Below are 25,452 nucleotides of genomic sequence, written 5' to 3'. Positions count from 1 at the left end.
TACACAATGTAAGAATGCCTGTCTCTTTATTTGGTTTGAAGATAATTGAGACCTGTGGAACCTTCCCCTTGGGGGTAGTTCCCTGAATTCCAGGAGATAACCTTGAGAAACTATTTCTAGCGCCCAAGGATCCTGAACATCTCTTGCCCAGGCCTGAGCAAAGAGAGAAAGTCTGCCCCCCACTAGATCCGGTCCCGGATCGGGGGCTATCCCTTCATGCTGTTTTGGTAGCAGTGATAGGCTTCTTGGCCTGCTTACCCTTGCTCCAGCCTTGCATTGGTTTCCAGGCTGGTCTGGGTTGTGAAGTATTACCCTCTTGCTTAGAGGATACAGAATTAGAGACTGGTCCGTTTCTGCGAAAGGGAAGAAAATTAGGCTTATTTTTAGCCTTAAAAGACCTATCCTGTGGGAGGGCGTGGCCCTTTCCCCCAGTGATGTCTGAAATAATCTCTTTCAAATCAGGTCCAAATAATGTTTTACCTTTGAAAGGAATGTTAAGCAATTTTGTCTTGGAAGACACATCCGCTGACCAAGACTTTAGCCAAAGCGCTCTGCGCGCCACAATAGCAAACCCTGAATTTTTCGCCGCTAATCTAGCTAATTGCAAAGCGGCATCTAAAACAAAAGAGTTAGCCAATTTAAGTGCTTGAACTCTGTCCATCATAACCTCCTCATACGAAGATTCTTTACTGAGCGATTTTTCTAATTCCTCGAACCAGAAACACGCTGCCGTAGTGACAGGAACAATGCATGAAATTGGTTGTAGAAGGTAACCTTGCTGTACAAAAATCTTTTTAAGCAAACCCTCTAATTTCTTATCCATAGGATCTTTGAAAGCACAACTATCTTCGATAGGAATAGTAGTGCGTTTGTTTAGAGTAGAAACCGCCCCCTCGACCTTGGGGACTGTCTGCCATAAGTCCTTTCTGGGGTCGACTATAGGAAATCATTTCTTAAATATAGGGGGGGGAACAAAAGGTATGCCAGGCCTTTCCCACTCTTTATTTACTATGTCCGCCACCCGCTTGGGTATAGGAAAAGCGTCGGGGGGCACCGGAACCTCTAGGAACTTGTCCATCTTACATAATTTCTCTGGAATGACCAAATTGTCACAATCATCCAGAGTAGATAACACCTCCTTAAGCAGTGCGCGGAGATGTTCTAATTTAAATTTAAATGTCACAACATCAGGTTCAGCTTGATGAGAAATTTTTCCTGAATCTGAAATTTCTCCATCAGACAAAACCTCCCTCATGGCCCCTTGAGATTGGTGTGAGGGTATGTCAGAACAGTTATCATCAGCGTCCTCTTGCTCTTCAGTGTTTAAAACAGAGCAATCGCGCTTTCTCTGATAAGTAGGCATTTTGGATAAAAGATTTGCTATGGAGTTATCCATTACAGCCGTTAATTGTTGCATGGTAATAAGTATTGGCGCACTAGATGTACTAGGGGCCTCCTGTGTGGGCATAACTGGTGTAGACACAGTAGGGGATGTAGTATCATGTTTACTCCCTTCACTTGAGGAATCATCTTGGGCAATATCATTATCTGTGGCATTACTGTCCTTACTTTGTTTGGACACTATGGCACAATTATCACATAAATTTAAATGGGGAGACACATTGGCTTTCATACATATAGAACATAGCTTATCTGATGGTACAGACATGTTAAACAGGCTTAAACTTGTCAACAAAGCACAAAAAACGTTTTAAAATAAAACCGTTACTGCCACTTTAAATTTCAAACTGAAAACACTTTATTACTGAATATGTGAAAAAGTATGAAGGAATTGTTCAAAATTCACCAAATTTCATCACAGTGTCTTAAAGCATTAAAAGTATTGCACACCACATTTCAGAGCTTTAACCCTTAAATTAACGGAACCGGAGCCGTTTTTACATTTAACCCCTATACAGTCCCAGCTATATGCTTTGCTGAGACCCAACCAAGCCCAGAGGGGAATACGATACCACAAGACGCCTTCTATAAGCTTTTTCAGTGATTCTTAGCTCCTGACACATGCATCTGCATGCCTTGCTCTCCAAAAACAACTGCGCACTATTGGCGCGAAAATGAGGCTCTGTCTATAACTAGAAAGGCCCCCATCTGAAAAAGGTGTCCAACACAGTGCCTGCCGTTTTCCTAAACGTTTCCCCAAGATTATAACACCAATAATTAGTTAGAATCTGTATAATATGCCTAGTAAAGCAATCGTTTTAGCCCAGAAAAATGTCTACCAGTTTTTAAGCCCTTTTTGAAGCCCTTTATTCTTTTATGTTAAACTAAGAAATGGCTTACCGGTCCCCATGAGGGGAAATGACAGCCTTCCAGCATTACATGGTCTTGTTAGAAATATGGCCAGTCATACCTTAAGCAGAAAAGTCTGCTAACTGTTTCCCCCAACTGAAGTTACTTCATCTCAACAGTCCTGTGTGGAAACAGCAATCGATTTTAGTTACTGTCTGCTAAAATCATCTTCCTCTTACAAACAGAAATCTTCATCCTTTTCTGTTTCAGAGTAAATAGTACATACCAGCACTATTTTAAAATAACAAACACTTGATAGAAGAATAAAACTACATTTAAACACCAAAAAACTCTTAACCATCTCCTTGGAGATGTTGCCTGTACAACGGCAAAGAGAATGACTGAGGTGGGCGGAGCCTAGGAGGGATCATGTGACCAGCTTTGCTGGGACTCTTTGCCATTTCCTGTTGGAGAAGAGAATATCCCACAAGTAAGGATGACGCCGTGGACCGGACACACCAATGTTGGAGAAAAGTAAATTTATGCTTACCTGATAAATTAATTTCTTCTACAATACAACGAGTTCACGGATTTCATCCTTACTTGTGGGATATTAACCTCCTGCTAACAGGAAGTGGCAAATAGCACCACAGCAGAGCTGTATATATAGCTCCTCCCTTCCCTCCACCCCCAGTCATTCGACCGAAGGTTTAGGAAGAGAAAGGAAAAGCTAAAGGTGCAGAGGTGACTGAAGTTTATAAATAATCTAAATCTGTCTGAAAAATGACAGGGAGGGCCGTGGACTCGTCGTATCGTAGAAGAAATTAATTTATCAGGTAAGCATAAATTTACTTTTATTCTACAAGATATGACGAGTCCACGGATTTCATCCTTACTTGTGGGATACAACACCAAAGCTACAGGACACGGATGAAACGGGAGGGACAAGACAGAGACCTAAACGGAAGGCGCCACTGCTTGAAGAACCTTTCTCCTAAAACAGCCTCAGAAGCAGCAAAAGTATCAAATTTGTAAGATTTGGAAAAAGTATGAAAAGACGACCAAGTCGCAGCCTTGCAAATCTGTTCAACAGAAGCATTGTTTTTAAAAGCCCATGTGAATGAGACATAATTCTTTCAGGAGGCTGCTGTCCAGCAGTCTCATATGCCAGGCGGATGATACTCTTCAGCCAAAAAGAAAGAGAGGTAGCCGTAGCTTTCTGACACCTACGCTTTCCAGAATAAACAATGAATAATGAAGATGATTGACGGAAATCCTGTCGCCTGCAAGTAAAACTTCAAGGCACGGACCACGTCCAGGTTATGCAACTTACGCTCCTTCTTAGAAGAAGGATTAGGACATAATGAAGGAACAACAATTTCCTGATTAATATTCTTATTAGAAATAACCTTAGGGAGGAAACCAGGTTTGGTACGTAAAACCACCTTATCAGAATGGAAGATAAGATAAGGTGAATCACATTGTAATGCTGAAAGCTCAGAAACTCTACGAGCAGAAGAAATAGCAACCAAAAACAAAACTTTCCAAGATAACAGCTTAATATCTATGGAATGCAAAGGTTCAAAAGGAACCCCTTGAAGAACATTAAGAACTAAATTCAAACTCCAGGGCGGAGCAATTGGTCTAAATACAGGCTTAATTCTGGTGAAATCCTGACAAAAAGACTGAACATCTAGAACATCTGCCAAACGTTTGTGTAGCAAAATTGACAAAGCAGAAATCTGTCCCTTTAAGGAACTCACTGATAACCCTTTCTCCAATCCTTCTTGGAGAAAATACAGAATCCTGGGAATCCTAACTTTACTCCATGAGTATCCCTTGGATTCACACCAAAAAAGATATTTACGCCATATCTTATGATAGCTCTTTCTAGTGACAGGCTTACATGCCTGTATGAAAGTATCAATGACCGAATCTGAGAATCCCCACTTAGATAAAATCAAGCGTTCAATCTCCAAGCAGTCAGCTGCAGAGAATCTAGATTTGGGTGTTGGAAAGGACCTTGAATGAGAAGGTCCTGTCTCAATGGAAGTTTCCACGGTGGCAGAGAGGACATGTCCACTAGATCCGCATACCAAGTCCTGCGTGGCCACTCAGGTGCGATCAGAATTACTGAAGCTCTCTCCTGTTTGATCCGAGCAATCAGGCGTGGAAGGAGAGGAAACGGTGGAAACACATAAGCTAGGCTGAACGACCAAGGCACTGCCAAGGCATCTATCAGTTCAGCCTGAGGATCCCTCGACCTGGATCCGTATCTTGGAAGCTTGGCATTCTGTCGAGATGCCATCAGATCCAACTCCGGTCTGCCCCATCGGAGAATCAGTGAGGCAAGCACCTCCGGGTGGAGTTCCCACTCCCCCGGATGAAAAGTCAGCTTCCCAGTTCTCTACTCTGGGGATGTAGATTGCTGACAGATAACAGGAGTGGGCCTCCGCCCATCGAATTATCTTGGATACTTCTATCATTGCCAAGGAACTCCTTGTTCCCCCCTGATGATTGATATAAGCCACAGTCGTAATATTATCCGACTGGAATCTGATGAATTTGGCCGAAGCCAACTGAGGCCATGCCTGAAGCGCATTGAATATTGCTCTCCATTTCAAAATATTGATTGGAAGTAGAGACCCCACCTCCATACACCCTGAGCCTTCAGGGAATTCCAGACTGCACCCCAGCCCAGTAGGCTGGCGTCCGTTGTTACTATCACCCACGAGGGTCTGCAGAAACACGTCCCCTGGGACAGATGATCCGGCGACAACCACAAAAGAAGAGAGTCTCTGATCTCTTGATCCAGATTTATCTGAGGAGATAAATTTGCATAGTCCTCATTCCACTGTCCGAGCATGCACAGCTGCAGCAAAAATGAGCAAACGGATGTCCATTGCCGCTACCATTAATCCAATTACCTCCATACACTGAGCCACTGATGGCCAAGGATTGGACTGAAGGGCTTGGCAAGTATTTAGAATTTTTGATTTTCTGATCTCCCTCAGAAATATTTTCATGTCTACAGAGTCTATCAGAGTTCCTAAGAAGGGAACCCTTGTCCGTGGAACTAGTGAACTCTTTTCTAGGTTCACCTTCCATCCGTGAGTTCTCAGAAAGGACAACACTGTGTCTGTTTGAGATTTCATCAGATGATAAGTCGACGCCTGAATCAAAATATCGTCCAGATAAGGCGCCACTGCTATGCCCCGCGGTCTGAGAACCGCCAGAAGGGACCCTAGAACCTTTGTGAAGATCCTGGGTGCTGTGGCCAAACCAAAGGGAAGAGCCACAAACTGAAAATGTTTGTCCAGGAAGGCAAACCTTAGGTACTGATGATGATCCTTGTGAATAGGAATATGAAGGTATGCATCCTTCAGATCCACGGTAGTCATATATTGACCCTCCTGGATCATTGGTAAAATTGTTCGGATGGTCTCCATCTTGAAGGATGGAACAAATTACTCCCATAGTGGAGAGGTCTTTTACGCAACGTAAGAACGCCTCTCTTTTTATCTGGTCTACAGACAATCGTGAAAGAAGAAATCTCCCTCTTGGGAGAAAATCCTTGAATTCCAGTTGATACCCGTGGGTCACGATTTCCAGTGCCCAGGGATCCTGAACATCTCTTGCCCAAGCCTAGGCAAAGAAAGAAAGTCTGCCCACTACTAGATCCGGTCCCGGATCGGGGCCACCCCTTCATGCTGTCTTTGTAGCAGCAGCTGGCTTCTTGGGTTGTTTACCCTTGTTCCAAGCCTGGTTGGGTCTCCAGACAGACTTGGACTGAGCAAAATTCCCTTCCTGCTTTGTGGAGGAAGAGGAAGCAGAGGGTACTCCTTTAAAATTTCGAAAGGAACGAAAATTATTTTGTTTACCCCTCATCTTAACAGACTTATCCTGAGGAAGGGCGTGAACTTTACCTCCAGTAATGTCAGAAATGATTTCCTTCAACTCAGGCCCGAATAGGGTCCTACCCTTGAAAGGAATAGCTAAGAGCTTAGATTTAGATGACACATCAGCAGACCATGATTTTAACCATAACGAACTACGCGCTAAAATGGCAAATCCGGCATTTTTCGCCGCCAATTTAGCAATTTGAAAGGTGGCATCTGTAATAAAAGAATTAGCTAGCTTGAGAGCCTTAATTATATCCAAAATGTCCTCTAAAGGGGTCTCAACCTTCAGAGACTCTTCTAGAGCATCAAACCAAAAAGCTGCTGCAGTAGTAACCGGAACAATGCAAGCTGTTGGTTGCAAAAGGAAACCCTAATGAATAAATACGGTAATTTCTTTAGAAGACCCTCTAACTTCTTATCCATAGGGTCTTTGAAAGCACAACTGTCCTCAATAGGAATAGTTGTACGCTTAGCCAGGGTAGATATAGCTCCCTCCAGCTTAGGGACAGTCTGCCAAGAGTCCCGAATGGTGTCTGATATGGGATACATTTTCTTAAAATTAGGGGGAGGAGAGTACGGTATACCCGGTCTGTCCCTGTAGCAGAGAGGCAGTAGGATCTGTAATATCTTTTGGGTAGGCAGACAAGCAAGTAACTACTCTTGATAATTGTAGCAGAGAGGCAGTAGGATCTGTAATATCTTTTTGGTAAGCAGAGACAAGCAAATAACTACTCTTGGTAATTGTAGCAGAGAGGTAGTAGGATCTGTAATATCTTTTGGGTAAGCAGAGACAAGCAAATAACTACTCTTGGTAATTGTAATAATAACCCCTTTCCACCAAAGAACTAGATGACACATAGCTTGGGAGTCAACAACAACTTATTCAACAACTGGAAAAACAAACACTTTTTAAAAACAGTCTTCCCTACAAGGGGTTTCCCAACTGAAACAGCAGGGAGTTTAAACATTAACATACAGTTTAACATACATTTTAACCATTAGCCTAAATAACATTTCCTGCATAGTTCATAAGTGGCGAGGTTTGCCACAATGCTCCCCCAGAACCAAACCGGCATACCTAGTCTGATCCCAACGGATTGGCTTGGGGAGGTCCGGAGGAGTGTTCACAGATCAAGGTTCAAGTTCAGTTTGTCTGGACAACCCGTCGGCGTTGCCGTTTTGCTTCCCAGGTCGGTAATGGATTGTTAAGTCAAACGGCAGCAGAGCCAAACTCCAGCGCAACAGCCGGGCATTGTCTCCGGATACCCTGTTCAGCCACACCAACGGGTTGTGATCTGTGAGCAGGGAAAATTGTTGTCCATATAGATATGGCTGAAGTTTCTTGAGGGCCCACACCACGGCCAGGCATTCCTTTTCGATGGCGGCATAGCTAACTTCTCGGGGTAACAGTTTCCTGCTTAGGTAGGCCACAGGATGCTCGCCACCATCAGCCCCGACTTGGCTCAACACGGCTCCCAATCCAAACATAGAAGCGTCTGTATGGACGAGAAAGCGTTTAGTTGGATCCGGGGCAGCAAGGATAGGGGCATTTACGAGAGCGTTTTTCAGTTCTTGGAATGCTTGTTCACACTCTGGGCTCCAGGTAACAATCTTAGGAAGGTTTTTACGGGTGAGTTCGTTGAGGGGTTTGGCTAGGGTACTATAATTAGGTACGAACTTCCTATAATAGCCTGCGGTACCTAGAAAGGCTAGCACTTGGGTCTTGGTACGGGGAGTGGGCCACTTGGCTACGGCCTCTACCTTGGCCGGTTCGGGCTTCTGCTGCCCGCTACCTACTCGGTGCCCTAAGTACTGGACCTCCGCCATTCCTATATGACATTTGCTAGGCTTAAGGGTTAATCCTGCCTCCCTAATGCGATCTAGGATCGCCCCTATATGGTTCAAATGCTCGTCCCAGGAGCTGCTAAATATAGCTATGTTGTCTAAATAGACGCATGCGTACTCTTGGGACCCATCCAGTAGCCGATCTACCATTCGCTGGAAAGTAACCAGAGCGTTCTTCATCCCGAATGGCATGATCTTGAATTGGTACAGGCCAAATGGGTTGACGAACGCTGATTTGGGAATGGCATCCTCGGCTAGTGGGATCTGCCAGTACCCCTTACACAGATCTATGGTGGTGAGGTACTGGCCTCGAGCCATTTTATCCAGGAGCTCATCTATCCGGGGCATAGGGTAGGCGTCAGAGACGGTTTTATCATTAAGTTTCCGGTAGTCTACGCAGAAGCGGGTCGTGCCGTCCCGCTTCGGCACTAGAACTACCGGCGAGGCCCAGGGGCTGTCCGAGTGCTCAATCACTCCTAACTGTAGCATCTCGTCAATCTCCTTCCACATATGTTCTCTCACCGATTATGGTATGCGGTAAGGAGGTTGATGCATGGGGAGGTGACTGGGGTTTCTACCCTATGGATGGCCAGTCGAGTATATCCAAGCACGTTGGAGAACATGTCTCTCTTTTCCTGCAGTAGCTCTGCTATTTGAGCTCGTTCCCGAGGACTTAACCGCTCACCCAATTGTACCTCTTCCAGACCTTCGTTCCGGTTCTTCATTCCTTGGAGGTCGGGAAGAGGTAAACTGTCTGCGTCGTCCGTGGTAGGGGCGCAAATAGCATTCACCTCCTCTGCGCGTTCATGGTACGGCTTCAACATATTTACATGGAGCATGCGTCTACCGCCTGCTCCAGTACATGGGCCGATCACATAGGTGGTGTCACAGATTTGTTCCACCACCTTGTATGGGCCCTGCCAGGAGGCCTGCAGTTTATCATTTTTGACCGGTTTTAAGATTAGCACCTTCTGCTCAGTCTGAAAACTGCGGTCCCTGGCACCCCTATCATACCAACGGCGCTGACGGGTTTGAGCCGCCTGAAGGTTGGAGCGGACGGTCCGAGTCAGGGCCTCCAGGCGCTCCCTAAACTCCAGCACGTATGGTACGATAGGAGTACCGTCACTACTGACTTCCCCCTCCCAATGCTCTCGGATTAAGTCTAGGGGACCCCGTACCCTCCTTCCGAATAATAATTCAAAGGGAGAAAACCCCGTGGACTCCTGAGGTACCTCCCGGTAGGCAAAAAGCAAATGGGGTAGAAACCGCTCCCAGTTCTTCTGGGTACATATGAACGTGCGGAGCATCTGTTTCAGTGTTCCATTAAACCGTTCACAGAGCCCATTAGACTGGGGGTGATAAGCGGAATATACAATGGGTTTCACCCCACATGCTCTCCACAACTGGTGGGTAATCTCAGCCGTAAACTGGGTGCCCCGGTCCGAAATAATCTCCCGGGGAAATCCCATGTGGGAGAAGATTTTGATGAGGGCATCCACCACGGTCTCGGCATGAATATTAGCCAGAGCCACCACCTCGGGATATCGGGTGGCATAATCCACGACCGTGAGTATATACCTCTTCCCCGAGGGGCTAGGCTTGACTAGGGGGCCAATGAGGTCTACCACCACTCGACTAAAAGGCTCCTCTATTATGGGGAGGGAGTGTAGCTTTGCCTTATATCGGTCTCCTCGTTTCCCTACTCGTTGGCAGGTGTCACACGTCTGGCAATACTGCCTAATATCTTTGGTGATCCCTGGCCAAAAGAAATTCTGAGTTAGGTGGTGCTTCGTCCGACTAACTCCTAGGTGGCCTGACAGTGCAATATCGTGGGCAACCCGTAGCAGTTCTCGTCTATACCTCTAAGTTACTATTAACTGCTGAACGGACAGGGGAATAGATCCGGCCACTATCTTCTCAGTATACCTGTACAGTAAACCCTTGTTCCAACCATACCTCTCTCCTTCCAACCCCGCCTGATTCTGGTTTACCTTATCCCTATATACTTGCAATGAGAGGTCATTGGCCACTTCGCTACCAAACTCTAGTGGAGGGGCCCAAGAGACATTAGGGGGTGATTGCTTACCTGAGCCTCAGAGTGATCAGTCAGTGTGTTGGTGCGGGCCTGTTGTCGGGTAACCACGGGCAGTGCTGCTTGTGGGGAGGTTCGGGGTGCAAACGCTGAAGTCAGCTCCCCTAAGTCATTGCCCAAAATAACGTCTGCGGGCAAATTTTGCATAAGGCCCACTTCTATGTTCCCCAACCCTGCTCCCCAATCCAAGTGTACTTTGGCCGTGGGAATCTTGTAAATGGCTCCCCCGGCCACCCGGACAGCTACACAGTCTCCGGTGAGTTGATTGGTGGAAACTAAATGTTGCCGGAGCAAGGTTATGGTGGCCCCAGAGTCACGCAGCCCTTGGACACGTCGGCCCTCTATATAGACCACCTGGCGGTGGCTTTGTAGATTGTCCGAAGCGGCCTGTACTGGGTTTAACTCGTGTAAGATGCCCAAGGGTTCCTCATGGAAGACTGCGGGTTGGGTCTGTAGTCGGGGCTCGTTCTGGTAGCAGTGTACAGTTGCCCGGTTGTTCTGGTTGTTCCAGGTGGATCGTTTCTTGTTCCTGGGACAGTCTCTCTGAATGTGCCCTTGTTGGTTACAAAGATGGCAACGGATAGCTGATCCAGTCTGGTATCGGGGAGGGTGGATTCCCCCTCCAGCACGGGGTAGCAGAGGTGTGGGAGCTGCAGTGGGGTTTGGGGTGACCGCAATACTGGAGCGTTGCTGTGTTCGTTGAGCTCTCCGAGCATCTTGGTATTCGTCGGCCAAGGTCGCTGCGGTATGTACCGTGCACGGTTTTCGATCTCTCAGCCAGTTTTGCAATTCAGTGGACACCCCTTGCAGGAATTGCTCCATCAACAGGAGTTGTAAAAGGTCTTCCAACTGGGTGACTTGGGCTGCCTGCAACCAGCCTTTAGCGGCCCTGGTTAGCTGATGCGCCCAGCTTCTTCAGGTCTCGGAACCGCTGTCTGTATGCTTCCGGGGTAATAGCATACCTAGTCAAAATGGCCTGTTTTACCTTCTGGTAGTCCCTGCTGTCCTCATCTGGTATGGTGCGGTAGGCTTCAGCAGCCCACCTGGATAACTTGCCAGCCAGTAGGGGAACTTGGTCAGCGGTACTAATATTATGCAGTTGGCATAATCGCTCAAAGTCCTGTAGGTACCCATCGATATCCTCCGTGTCGGTATGATCCTTGAATGCGTGGTAGGGAATCTTAGCTTTCCCTTTTCCAGCACTGGAGTGTACTGGTAGCCCCTCTCCGGGTCTCGGGGTGGTTTGTCGGGTCACCATCAAGTATTCCTGTACGTCTGCTGATGTCCGTGTCAGGAGCTCCTCTGAATGGGGTAGCGGAAAAAAAGCCAACCGGGTCCGCATCTCTTTTTGGAATTCGGTTTCGTTGTTCGCCATGGGTACGGCCGTACCTGCTACCCGGTCTCCCTCCATGAGCTCTGCAATCAGCTTTGCTTTGGTTTTATTGCTGGCAATAATTCCTCTCGCCTCCAGTAATTCCATCAATGCAGTTCTCTTTAGTCTGCTATAATCTGTCCCCATTCACCGTCCGTTCATATTGTAAGGTTCTGGATTAAACCTTTTTGATTTAGGAACGCAACTGCAGTTTCAACCAAAATTGTTTGTTACACAATTCTGTCTAAATCCTTTATTTCAGAAAGGACTCTTTCAGAATTGTGAATTTTGCTCTAATTAGAAAGTAACAATGATTAGGAACAGCAGCAAACTGTAGTGAAATAGGTATTAATCTGTTGTATATCTTAGAGAGATAACATCAGATATAACTTAAGCAGTAACGGAACAAATGCAGCAAAAATAAAGAAAGTCTTTCCCAGCAAGCAAGTAACTTATTTCATCATAGCAAGTTATGCAGGAGATATGCCTTATCAATTTATAGAGGAAACCGGAATCTTTGTAATGAACAAACAGTTAATCAAAATTAGTTGAAGCTTTTGCTAGTATTGTTGATGAAAAATAGCCACAAGTAAGATAACAGTAGATGACATAGTAAAGTGGTGATGAGTTTAAATAGTTTGGTACCTGTTGCACATACTTAAGTATTAAGGTTATTCGGTAGTAGTCCGTTCCAACCGCAAGCATGGAGAAAGTTTGTTAACGCCGGGCCCGGAGTGGAAGTGACGTCACAGATTCAATTTCTTTCTAGAGTGCTGCTGTTTTGCTGTGTTGTAGGTAGGAGCTGCGAAAATAATGAAGCAGCAAATTAAACAGGAAAAAATAGTTTGAGCAATTCCTCACTTGAATATAAGGTATGAAATAGTGAAGTCCTTTTGAAGGAAATATCGGCAAACTGGGTCTTCTGAATCCTCCGGTGTTAACAAGAGTATAATTGCAGGTAAACTGGAACAAGCGAGGCAGAGAAATTTTGTAATCCCAACAAAGTGGAAAAACTTCAATACTAAGCACAGAGTGCAAGGAAAGCACCTGTCTTAAGGAGTGATTAGCGAATCAGCAGTCAGTGGGAGTAACTGGGTGTGACAAAGTAAATCAGAGAACAAAATCTTACATTACCCCCTCCTCAAGGGAGCTGTTCCACAGCGATTGGCCGAGGCCTATCAGGGTGACGACGATGGAACATTGATAGCAGACGAGGAGAGTTGAGATTGGAAAGAGGTTCCCAGGAGTCCTCATCACTGGAATAGTTTTTCCATCTTACCAAATATTGAAGAATCCCATTAGAATATCTGGAATCTAATATGGAGTCAACTTCATATTCATTATCATCCAGAGGCAAGGGCGAAGGCGGTAACAGAATCTGGTTATGTCTTGTAACCATTTTAAACCCAAGACTAAAGAAAAATGGGGTGAAGGAAGTACATCAAAGGATAACATTTCAAAATGTCCATCAATGTTAAGCTTTATAGGAATAGTCTCAAAAATTATAGGACCAGAAAACATAAGTGAACCATCAATGACCCTAATAGGTATAGGAGTCTTCTTCTTGATGAGAGGGATTTTGTTTTTAATACAAAAATCATGATCCAAATAATTTCCAGTAGCCCCAGAATCAATGATAGCATCATTAATCATTACTTGACTTTGAAGCAGCTGTAAAGAAATAGATAAAGTACAATAAGTATTTTGTATAGATGATTGGATTGAAGTATACAGGTAACTAGACTTACTTTTCTTATTCTTTAGTAGTAGTGAGCAATCTTGAACAGTGTGAGATGCATTAGCGCAATACATACATAAATTTTTTATGCGCCTGCGTTGTTTTTCTTCTTGAGTCAGAGGACCTCTCATAAAACCTAACTCCATAGGTTCTGTAGTTGTTTTAGTAGGAGCAGATGAGTTAGAAAGAGAAGAGGAGTAAGAACTTTTGGGTTTATTTTCAATAGCATATTTTTCAGCTTTTCTTTCTCTTAAACGGCGATCAATCTGAACAGCCATCTTCATAAAAGTTTCTAAAGTCTGAGGAAGCTCAATTCTAGCAAATTCATCTTTTAGTGTCTCTGAAAGGCCAAGACGAAATTGGTTGCGGAGAGCAACTGGGGTCCATAGTGCATCTGTAGAGTACTGTTTAAAATCTGTGATGTATTCTTCTACAGGTCTTTTGCCTTGTTTGAGACTCCTCAAAGTCATTTCTGCAGTAAGCTGTACATCTGTATCCTGAAACATCTCATCCATGGCATTAAAGAAATCATCCAATGAGCTGAGAATAGGATCTTGATTTTCAATAAATTTATCTGCCCAGTTTCTGGGATCCCCTCTGAGAAAGGAAATGGTAGTCAAAACTCTCACTCTCTCAGTGGGGTATGTTCTAGGTTTCATAGAAAAAAGAAGTTGACAGGCATTTTTAAATGCTCTGTATGTCTTTCTGTTACCAGAAAAAAAATCTGGGAGTGACAATTGTGGTTCAGTAACATTTTCTGCCTGATTGCCTTTAACAGCAATAGAATCCTTTATGATGTTACGTAGAGCTTCATTTTCAATCTGTAATTCATGCATACCTTGTGAGAGCTGATCAACCTTTTGAGTAAGGTTGTAAACAATTTGGCGTAAATCTGCTGGTTCCATAGTGAGGCTTAGTATTATGTAAGGTTCTGGATTAAACCTTTTTGATTTAGGAACGCAACTGCAGTTTCAACCAAAATTGTTTGTTACACAATTCTGTCTAAATCCTTTATTTCAGAAAGGACTCTTTCAGAATTGTGAATTTTGCTCTAATTAGAAAGTAACAATGATTAGGAACAGCAGCAAACTGTAGTGAAATAGGTATTAATCTGTTGTATATCTTAGAGAGATAACATCAGATATAACTTAAGCAGTAACGGAACAAATGCAGCAAAAATAAAGAAAGTCTTTCCCAGCAAGCAAGTAACTTATTTCATCATAGCAAGTTATGCAGGAGATATGCCTTATCAATTTATAGAGGAAACCGGAATCTTTGTAATGAACAAACAGTTAATCAAAATTAGTTGAAGCTTTTGCTAGTATTGTTGATGAAAAATAGCCACAAGTAAGATAACAGTAGATGACATAGTAAAGTGGTGATGAGTTTAAATAGTTTGGTACCTGTTGCACATACTTAAGTATTAAGGTTATTCGGTAGTAGTCCGTTCCAACCGCAAGCATGGAGAAAGTTTGTTAACGCCGGGCCCGGAGTGGAAGTGACGTCACAGATTCAATTTCTTTCTAGAGTGCTGCTGTTTTGCTGTGTTGTAGGTAGGAGCTGCGAAAATAATGAAGCAGCAAATTAAACAGGAAAAAATAGTTTGAGCAATTCCTCACTTGAATATAAGGTATGAAATAGTGAAGTCCTTTTGAAGGAAATATCGGCAAACTGGGTCTTCTGAATCCTCCGGTGTTAACAAGAGTATAATTGCAGGTAAACTGGAACAAGCGAGGCAGAGAAATTTTGTAATCCCAACAAAGTGGAAAAACTTCAATACTAAGCACAGAGTGCAAGGAAAGCACCTGTCTTAAGGAGTGATTAGCGAATCAGCAGTCAGTGGGAGTAACTGGGTGTGACAAAGTAAATCAGAGAACAAAATCTTACACATATACATCACATGTCTTACGACTTGCTGTGCGGTTTGAATCCCGTCGCTTGCCACCAATTGTAGCAGAGAGGCAGTAGGATCCGTAATATCTTTTGGGTAGGCAGAGACAAGCAAGTAACTACTCTTGGTAATTGTAGCAGAGAGGCAATAGGATCTGTAATATCTTTTGGGTAGGCAGACAAGCAAGCAACTACTCTTGGTAATTGTAGCAGAGAGGCAGTAGGATCTGTAATATCTTTTTGGTAAGCAGAGACAAGCAAATAACTACTCTTGATAATTGTAGCAGAGAGGTAGTAGGATCTGTAATATCTTTTGGGTAAGCAGAGACAAGCAAATAACTTCTCTTGGTAATTGTAATAATAACCCCTTTCCACCAAGAACTAGATGACACATAGCTTGGGAGTCAACAACATCTTATTCAACAACTGGAAAAACAAACACTTTTTAAAGAGAGTCTCCCCTACAAGGGGTTTCCCAACTGAAACAGCAGGGAGTTTAAACAGGAACATACAGTTTAACATACATTTTAACCATTAGCCTAAATAACAATTCCTGCATAGTTCATAAGTGGGGAGGTTTGCCACAGTCCCATTCCTTCTTAATAATTTCCAAAATTCTTTTAGGAACCGGAAAAACATCAGTGTAAGTAGGTACCTCTAGATATTTGTCCATTTTACAAAATTTCTCTGGTGGTATTACAATAGGGTCACAATCATCCAGAGTCGCTAAAACATCCTGAAGTAACAGGCAGAGGTGTTTAAGCTTAAACTTAAAGGACATGACGCCCGAATCTGTCTGAGGTAACATACTTCCTGGGTCTGAAAGTTCTCCCTCAGACAACAATTCCCTGACCCCCAACTCAGAGCCCTGTGAGGGTACATCGGAAATAGCCAACAAAGCATCAGAGGACTCATTATTCACATTAATTCCTGTCTTACTACATTTACCCTGTAACACTGGTAACTTAGATAATACCTCTGTAAGGGTAGTTGACATAACTGCAGCCATATCCTGCAGAGTAAAAGAATTAGACGCACTTGAGGTACTTGGCGTCGCTTGTGTGGGCGTTAAAGGTTGTGACACTTGTGGAGAATTAGATGGCATATCCTGATTCTCTTCAGACTAAGGCCTCTAGTTATCAAGCCGTCAACCTCAAATACGCTGGAATTCCGCAGCGTATTTGTAGCGAGGCTGATTCACCTAAGTTATCAAGCCCTGCTGCCCAGCAAAAGTAGAATTTTGTGACGTAAGCTTCGATCCGCCGGACTAAGTCCGACACCGATCGATTCTTACGTCACTCCAGATGTTCCGAACACAAGTTCGTCACAATCTGACTACTTTTGCTAGTTATCAAAAAACTAGCAGGTACGCTCGGCCCTGGAGGCGGCGGATCCCATAGGAATCAATGGGAGTCTGACCATAGCGAAAGTTCATGTTCGCTGCTGCCCGACATCCCATTGATTCCTATGGGAGATGTCTGCACCTAACACCCTAACATGTACCCCGAGTCTAAACACCCCTAATCTGTCCCCCCCTACACCGCCGCAACTAAATACATTTATTACCCCCTAAACCGCCGCTCCCGGACCCTGCCGCAACCTACATTATACATATTAACCCCTAATCTGCCGCCCCCTACACTGCCGAAACTAAATAAAGTTATTCCCCCCTAAACCGCTGCTCCCAGACCCCGCCGCAACTATAATAAATATGTTAACCCCTAAACCGCCGCTCCCGGACCCCGCCGCCACCTACGTAATACCTATTAACCCCTATCTTGCCCCCCTACACCGCCGCCACCTATAATACATTTATTAACCCCTATCCTGCCCCCCCACACCGCCGCCACCTATAATACATTTATTAAACCCAATCCTGCCCCCCCTACACCGCCGCCACTATAATAAAATTATTAACCCCTAAACCTAAGTCTAACCCTAACCCTAACACCCCCCTAACTTAAATATTAATTAAATACATCTAAATATTATAACTCTTATTAACTAAATTAATCCTATTTAAAACTAAATACTTACCTTTAAAATAAACCCTAATATAGCTACAATATAATTATTATTTATATTGTAGCTATATTAGGGTTTATTTTAAAGGTAAGTATTTAGTTTTAAATAGGATTAATTTAGTTAATAAGAGTTATAATATTTAGATGTATTTAATTAATATTTAAGTTAGGGGGGTGTTAGGGTTAGACTTAGGTTTAGGGGTTAATAATTTTATTTTAGTGGAGGCGGTGTAGGGGGGGCAGGATAGGGGTTAATAAATTTATTATAGGTGACAACGGTGTAGGGGGGGCAGATTAGGGGTTAATAAGTTTAATATAGGTGGCGACGGTGTAGGGGGGGGGGCAGATTAGGGGTTAATAAGTTTAATATAGGTTGCGGCGGGGTCCGGAAGCGGCGGATTAGGGGTTAAACAATTTACTTACTTGCGGCGGAGTCCGGGATCGGCAGGATAGGGGTTAATACATTTATTATAGGTGGCGGTGGGCTCCGGGAGCGGCGGTTTAGGGGTTAATACATTTATTATAGTTGCGGCGGGGTCTAGGAGCAGCGGTTTAGGGGTTCATAACTTTATTTAGTTGCGGGGGGCTCCGTGTAGTTTAGTGTGGGTGCTTAGTGACAGCTTATCAATAAAGCTGGGAAAAAGCCGAAGAGCAGCAAGATCGGATGAGTGATAACTATCACAGTCCGCTGCTTATTGCCCCGTACTTGGTGCACGGCTTTTTGACAGCTTTTTTGATAACTTTGGCGAGCGTATTCAGGTCCGCGGCGGCGATGTGAGGCGAGCTTAGGCGGGCGTATTGGGGCCGGCAGGTAAGTAGACACGTTGATAACTAGAGGCCTGAGAATCATCCTTAGGCACACTTTCTTTACATAAAAACAGAATTTATGTTTACCTGATAAATTTCTTTCTCCTACAGTGTATCCGGTCCACGGCTTCATCCTTACTTGTGGGATATTCTCAATCCCTACAGGAAGTGGCAAAGAGAGCACACAGCAGAGCTGTCCATATAGCTCCCCTCAGGCTCCACCCCCCCAGTCATTCGACCGACGGTTAGGAGAAAAAGGAGAACCATAGGGTGCAGTGGTGACTGTAGTTTACAAAAAATAAATTTAAACCTAACCAAAATGCCAGGGCGGGCCGTGGACCGGATACACCGTAGGAGAAAGAAATTTATCAGGTAAACATAAATTCTGTTTTCTCCTACATTGGTGTATCCGGTCCACGGCTTCATCCTTACTTGTGGGAACCAATACCAAAGCTTTAAGACACGGATGAAGGGAGGGAACAAGTCAGGTAACCTAAACGGAAGGCACCACTGCTTGCAAAACCTTTCTCCCAAAAATAGCCTCCGAAGAAGCAAAAGTATCGAATTTGTAAAATTTGGCAAACTTATGCAGTGAAGACCAAGTCGCTGCCTTACAAATCTGTTCAACAGAAGCCTCATTCTTGAAAGCCCATGTGGAAGCCACAGCTCTAGTAGAGTGAGCTGTAATTCGTTCAGGAGGCTGCCTTCCAGCAGTCTCATAAGCCAACCAGATGATGCTTTTCAGCCACATCAAGATTGTGTAACAGACATTCCTTGTTAGAAACTGGATTAAGACACAGAGAAGGAACAACTATTTCCTGGTTGATATTCTTATTGGAAACCACTTTTGGAAGAAAACCAGGTTTGGTACGTAAAACGACCTTATCTGTATGAAACACCAGATAGGGTGAATTACACTGCAAAGCAGACAATTCACAAACTCTTCTAGCAGAAGAAATAGCTACTAAAAACAAAACTTTCCAAGATAGTAACTTAATATCTATGGAATGTAGAGGTTCAAACGGAACCCCTTGAAGAACTGAAAGAACTAAATTTAGACTCCATGGAGGAGCCACAGGTCTGTAGACAGGCTTGATTCTGACTAAAGCCTGTACAAACGCCTGAATATCTGGCATGGCTGCCAGACGCTTATGTAACAAAACAGACAGAGCAGATATCTGTCCCTTTAAAGAACTAGCTGACAGACCTTTCTCCAATCCTTCTTGGAGAAAAGATAGTATCCTTGGAATCCTAATCTTACTCCATGAGTAACCCTTGGATTCGCACCAGCAAAGATATTTCCGCCATATCTTATGGTAAATTTTCCTGGTGACAGGCTTTCTAGCCTGGATCAGAGTATCTATAACTGATTCCGAAAACCCACGCTTAGCTAGAATCAAGCGTTCAATCTCCAAGCAGTCAGTTGCAGAGAAAACAGAATTTATGTTTACCTGATAAATTTCTTTCTCCAACGGTGTGTCCGGTCCACGGCGTCATCCTTACTTGTGGGATATTCTCTTCCCCAACAGGAAATGGCAAAGAGCCCAGCAAAGCTGGTCACATGATCCCTCCTAGGCTCCGCCTACCCCAGTCATTCGACCGACGTTAAGGAGGAATATTAGCATAGGAGAAACCATATGGTACCGTGGTGACTGTAGTTAAAGAAAATAAATTATCAGACCTGATTAAAAAAACCAGGGCGGGCCGTGGACCGGACACACCGTTGGAGAAAGAAATTTATCAGGTAAACATAAATTCTGTTTTCTCCAACATAGGTGTGTCCGGTCCACGGCGTCATCCTTACTTGTGGGAACCAATACCAAAGCTTTAGGACACGGATGAAGGGAGGGAGCAAATCAGGTCACCTAAATGGAAGGCACCACGGCTTGCAAAACCTTTCTCCCAAAAATAGCCTCAGAAGAAGCAAAAGTATCAAACTTGTAAAATTTGGTAAAAGTGTGCAGTGAAGACCAAGTCGCTGCCCTACATATCTGATCAACAGAAGCCTCGTTCTTGAAGGCCCATGTGGAAGCCACAGCCCTAGTGGAATGAGCTGTGATTCTTTCGGGAGGCTGCCGTCCGGCAGTCTCGTAAGCCAATCTGATGATGCTTTTAATCCAAAAAGAGAGAGAGGTAGAAGTTGCTTTTTGACCTCTCCTTTTACCTGAATAAACAACAAACAAGGAAGATGTTTGTCTAAAATCCTTTGTAGCATCTAAATAGAATTTTAGAGCGCGAACAACATCCAAATTGTGCAACAAACGTTCCTTCTTTGAAACTGGTTTCGGACACAGAGAAGGCACGATAATCTCCTGGTTAATGTTTTTGTTAGAAACAACTTTCGGAAGAAAACCAGGTTTAGTACGTAAAACCACCTTATCTGCATGGAACACCAGATAAGGAGGGGAACACTGCAGAGCAGATAATTCTGAAACTCTTCTAGCAGAAGAAATTGCAACTAAAAACAAAACTTTCCAAGATAATAACTTAATATCAACGGAATGTAAGGGTTCAAACGGAACCCCCTGAAGAACTGAAAGAACTAAATTGAGACTCCAAGGAGGAGTCAAAGGTTTGTAAACAGGCTTAATTCTAACCAAAGCCTGAACAAAGGCTTGAACATCTGGCACAGCTGCCAGCTTTTTGTGAAGTAACACCGACAAGGCAGAAATCTGTCCCTTCAGGGAACTTGCCGATAATCCTTTTTCCAATCCTTCTTGAAGGAAGGATAGAATCCTAGGAATCTTAACCTTGTCCCAAGGGAATCCTTTAGATTCACACCAACAGATATATTTTTTCCAAATTTTGTGGTAAATCTTTCTAGTTACAGGCTTTCTGGCCTGAACAAGAGTATCGATAACAGAATCTGAGAAACCTCGCTTCGATAAAATCAAGCGTTCAATCTCCAGGCAGTCAGCTGGAGTGAAACCAGATTCGGATGTTCGAACGGACCCTGAACAAGAAGGTCTCGTCTCAAAGGTAGCTTCCAAGGTGGAGCCGATGACATATTCACCAGATCTGCATACCAAGTCCTGCGTGGCCACGCAGGAGCTATCAAGATCACCGACGCCCTCTCCTGATTGATCCTGGCTACCAGCCTGGGAATGAGAGGAAACGGCGGAAACACATAAGCTAGTTTGAAGGTCCAAGGTGCTACTAGTGCATCCACTAGAGCCGCCTTGGGATCCCTGGATCTGGACCCGTAACAGGGAACTTTGAAGTTCTGACGAGAGGCCATTAGATCCATGTCTGGAATGCCCCACAGCTGAGTGACTAGGGCAAAGATTTCCGGATGGAGTTCCCACTCCCCCGGATGCAATGTCTGACGACTCAGAAAATCCGCTTCCCAATTTTCCACTCCCGGGATGTGGATAGCAGACAGGTGGCAGGAGTGAGACTCCGCCCATAGAACAATCTTGGTCACTTCCTCCATCGCTAGGGAACTCCTTGTTCCCCCCTGATGGTTGATGTACGCAACAGTCGTCATGTTGTCTGATTGAAACCGTATGAACTTGGTCCTCGCTAGCTGAGGCCAAGCCTTGAGAGCATTGAATATCGCTCTCAGTTCCAGAATATTTATCGGTAGAAGAGATTCTTCCCGAGACCAAAGACCCTGAGCTTTCAGGGATCCCCAGACCGCGCCCCAGCCCGTCAGACTGGCGTCGGTCGTGACAATGACCCACTCTGGTCTGCGGAATGTCATCCCTTGTGACAGGTTGTCCAGGGACAGCCACCAACGGAGTGAGTCTCTGGTCCTCTGATTTACTTGTATCTTTGGAGACAAGTCTGTATAGTCCCCATTCCACTGACTGAGCATGCACAGTTGTAATGGTCTTAGATGAATGCGCGCAAAAGGAACTATGTCCATTGCCGCTACCATCAATCCGATCACTTCCATGCACTGAGCTACGGAAGGAAGAGGAACGGAATGAAGTATCCGACAAGAGTCCAGAAGCTTTGTTATTCTGGCCTCTGTTAGAAAAATCCTCATTTCTGAGGAATCTATAATTGTTCCCAAGAAGGGAACCCTTGTTGACGGGGATAGAGAACTCTTTTCCACGTTCACTTTCCAGCCGTGAGATCTGAGAAAGGCCAGGACGATGTCCGTGTGAGCCTTTGCTCGAGGGAGGGACGACGCTTGAATCAGAATGTCGTCCAGGTAGGGTACTACTGCAATGCCCCTTGGTCTTAGCACCGCTAGAAGGGACCCTAGTACCTTTGTGAAAATCCTTGGAGCAGTGGCTAATCCGAAAGGAAGCGCCACGAACTGGTAATGTTTGTCCAGGAATGCAAACCTTAGGAACCGATGATGTTCCTTGTGGATAGGAATATGTAGATACGCATCCTTTAAATCCACCGTGGTCATGAATTGACCTTCCTGGATGGAAGGAAGGATAGTTCGAATGGTTTCCATCTTGAACGATGGGACCTTGAGAAATTTGTTTAAGATCTTGAGATCTAGGATTGGTCTGAACGTTCCCTCTTTTTTGGGAACTATGAACAGATTGGAGTAGAACCCCATCCCTTGTTCTCTTAATGGAACAGGATGAATCACTCCCATTTTTAACAGGTCTTCTACACAATGTAAGAACGCCTGTCTTTTTATGTGGTCTGAAGACAACTGAGACCTGTGGAACCTCCCCCTTGGGGGAAGTCCCTTGAATTCCAGAAGATAACCCTGGGAGACTATTTCTAGCGCCCAAGGATCCAGAACATCTCTTGCCCAAGCCTGAGCGAAGAGAGAGAGTCTGCCCCCCACCAGATCCGGTCCCGGATCGGGGGCCAATATTTCATGCTGTCTTGGTAGCAGTGGCAGGTTTCTTGGCCTGCTTTCCCTTGTTCCAGCCTTGCATTGGTCTCCAAGCTGGCTTGGCCTGAGAAGTATTACCCTCTTGCTTAGAGGACGTAGCACCTTGGGCTGGTCCGTTTTTACGAAAGGGACGAAAATTAGGTCTATTTTTTGCCTTGAAAGGCCGATCCTGAGGAAGGGCGTGGCCCTTACCCCCAGTGATATCAGAGATAATCTCTTTCAAGTCAGGACCAAACAGCGTTTTCCCCTTGAAAGGAATGTTTAGTAGCTTGTTCTTGGAAGACGCATCAGCCGACCAAGATTTCAACCAAAGCGCTCTGCGCGCCACAATAGCAAACCCAGAATTCTTAGCCGCTAACTTAGCCAATTGCAAAGAGGCGTCTAGAGTGAAAGAATTAGCCAATTTGAGAGCATTGATTCTGTCCATAATCTCCTCATAAGGAGGAGAGTCACTATCGAGCACCTTAATCAGTTCATCAAACCAGAAATATGCGGCTGTAGTGACAGGGACAATGCATGAAATGGGTTGTAGAAGGTAACCCTGCTGAACAAACATCTTTTTAAGCAAACCTTCTAATTTTTTATCCATAGGATCTTTGAAAGCACAACTATCCTCTATGGGAATAGTGGTGCGTTTGTTTAAAGTAGAAACCGCTCCCTCGACCTTGGGGACTGACTGCCATAAGTCCTTTCTGGGGTCGACCATAGGAAACAATTTTTTAAATATGGGGGGAGGGACGAAAGGAATACCGGGCCTTTCCCATTCTTTATTAACAATGTCCGCCACCCGCTTGGGTATAGGAAAAGCTTCTGGGAGCCCCGGCACCTCTAGGAACTTGTCCATTTTACATAGTTTCTCTGGGATGACCAAATTTTCACAATCATCCAGAGTGGATAATACCTCCTTAAGCAAAATGCGGAGATGTTCCAATTTAAATTTAAATGTAATCACATCAGATTCAGCCTGCTGAGAAATGTTCCCTAAATCAGTAATTTCTCCCTCAGACAAAACCTCCCTGGCCCCCTCAGATTGGGTTAGGGGCCCTTCAGAGATATTAATATCAGCGTCGTCATGCTCTTCAGTAACTAAAACAGAGCATCCACGCTTACGCTGACAAGGGTTCATTTTGGCTAAAATGTTTTTGACAGAATTATCCATTACAGCCGTTAATTGTTGCATAGTAAGGAGTATTGGCGCGCTAGATGTACTAGGGGCCTCCTGAGTGGGCAAGACTCGTGTAGACGAAGGAGGGAATGATGCAGTACCATGCTTACTCCCCTCACTTGAGGAATCATCTTGGGCATCATTGTCATTATCACATAAATCACATTTATTAAAATGAATAGGAATTCTGGCTTCCCCACATTCAGAACACAGTCTATCTGGTAGTTCAGACATGTTAAACAGGCATAAACTTGATAAGAAAGTACAAAAAACGTTTTAAAATAAAACCGTTACTGTCACTTTAAATTTTAAACTGAACACACTTTATTACTGCAATTGCGAAAAAACATGAAGGAATTGTTCAAAATTCACCAAACTTTCACCACAGTGTCTTAAAACCTTGAAAATATTGCACACCAATTTTGGAAGCTTTAACCCTTAAAATAACGGAACCGGAGCCGTTTTAAGCTTTAACCCCTTTACAGTCCCTGGTATCTGCTTTGCTGAGACCCAACCAAACCCAAAGGGGAATACGATACCAAATGACGCCTTCAGAAGTCTATTATAAGTATCAGAGCTCCTCTCACATGCGACTGCATGCCATGCCTCTCAAAAACAAGTGCGCAACACCGGCGCGAAAATGAGACTCTGCCTATGCTTTGGGAAAGCCCCTAAAGAATAAGGTGTCTAAAACAGTGCCTGCCGATATTATTATATCAAAATACCCAGAATAAATGATTCCTCAAGGCTAAATAAGTGTTAATATCAATCGATTTAGCCCAAAAAAAGTCTACAGTCTAAATAAGCCCTTGTGAAGCCCTTATTTACAATCGTAATAAACATGGCTTACCGGATCCCATAGGGAAAATGACAGCTTCCAGCATTACATCGTCTTGTTAGAATGTGTCATACCTCAAGCAGCAAAGGACTGCAAACTGTTCCCCCAACTGAAGTTAATTGCTCTCAACAGTCCTGTGTGGAACAGCCATGGATTTTAGTTACGGTTGCTAAAATCATTTTCCTCATACAAACAGAATTCTTCATCTCTTTTCTGTTTCTGAGTAAATAGTACGTACCAGCACTATTTGAAAATAACAAACTCTTGATTGAATAATGAAAAACTACAGTTAAACACTAAAAAACTCTAAGCCATCTCCGTGGAGATGTTGCCTGTACAACGGCAAAGAGAATGACTGGGGTAGGCGGAGCCTAGGAGGGATCATGTGACCAGCTTTGCTGGGCTCTTTGCCATTTCCTGTTGGGGAAGAGAATATCCCACAAGTAAGGATGACGCCGTGGACCGGACACACCTATGTTGGAGAAACTAGGTTTGGATGTTCGAATGGACCTTGAATTAGAAGGTCCTGCCTCAAAGGCAGCTTCCATGGTGGAACCGATGACATATTCACCAGGTCTGCATACCAAGTCCTGCGTGGCCACGCAGGAGCTATCAGAATTACCGAAGCCTTCTCCTGTTTGATCCTGGCTACTAGCCGGGGGAGAAGGGGAAACGGTGGAAAGACATAAGCTAGATTGAACGACCAATGCGCTACTAAG

Source organism: Bombina bombina, chromosome 1, assembly GCF_027579735.1.
Source record: "Bombina bombina isolate aBomBom1 chromosome 1, aBomBom1.pri, whole genome shotgun sequence".
Lineage (NCBI taxonomy): Eukaryota > Metazoa > Chordata > Amphibia > Anura > Bombinatoridae > Bombina > Bombina bombina.
This window is presented reverse-complemented; position numbering follows the sequence as displayed.